We start from the raw sequence: 225 nt of genomic DNA on the forward strand, positions 1-225 counted from the left end.
AAAAACCCTAATTGGACAATAATAAGCCTATGGAGGACGAAAATGACCTAATTGTTCATCCAATGACACAAACAAACCTATTGGATGCACAAAATTGGTTAAAAACCCTAATTGGACAAGAATAAGCCTAGGGATGACGAAAATGACCTAAATGTTAATCCGATGACACAAATGAACTTATTGGAAGCACAAGATTGGTAAAAAAACCCTAATTGAACAAAAATA

Source organism: Cicer arietinum, unplaced genomic scaffold, assembly GCF_000331145.2.
Source record: "Cicer arietinum cultivar CDC Frontier isolate Library 1 unplaced genomic scaffold, Cicar.CDCFrontier_v2.0 Ca_scaffold_5784_v2.0, whole genome shotgun sequence".
NCBI lineage: Eukaryota > Viridiplantae > Streptophyta > Magnoliopsida > Fabales > Fabaceae > Cicer > Cicer arietinum.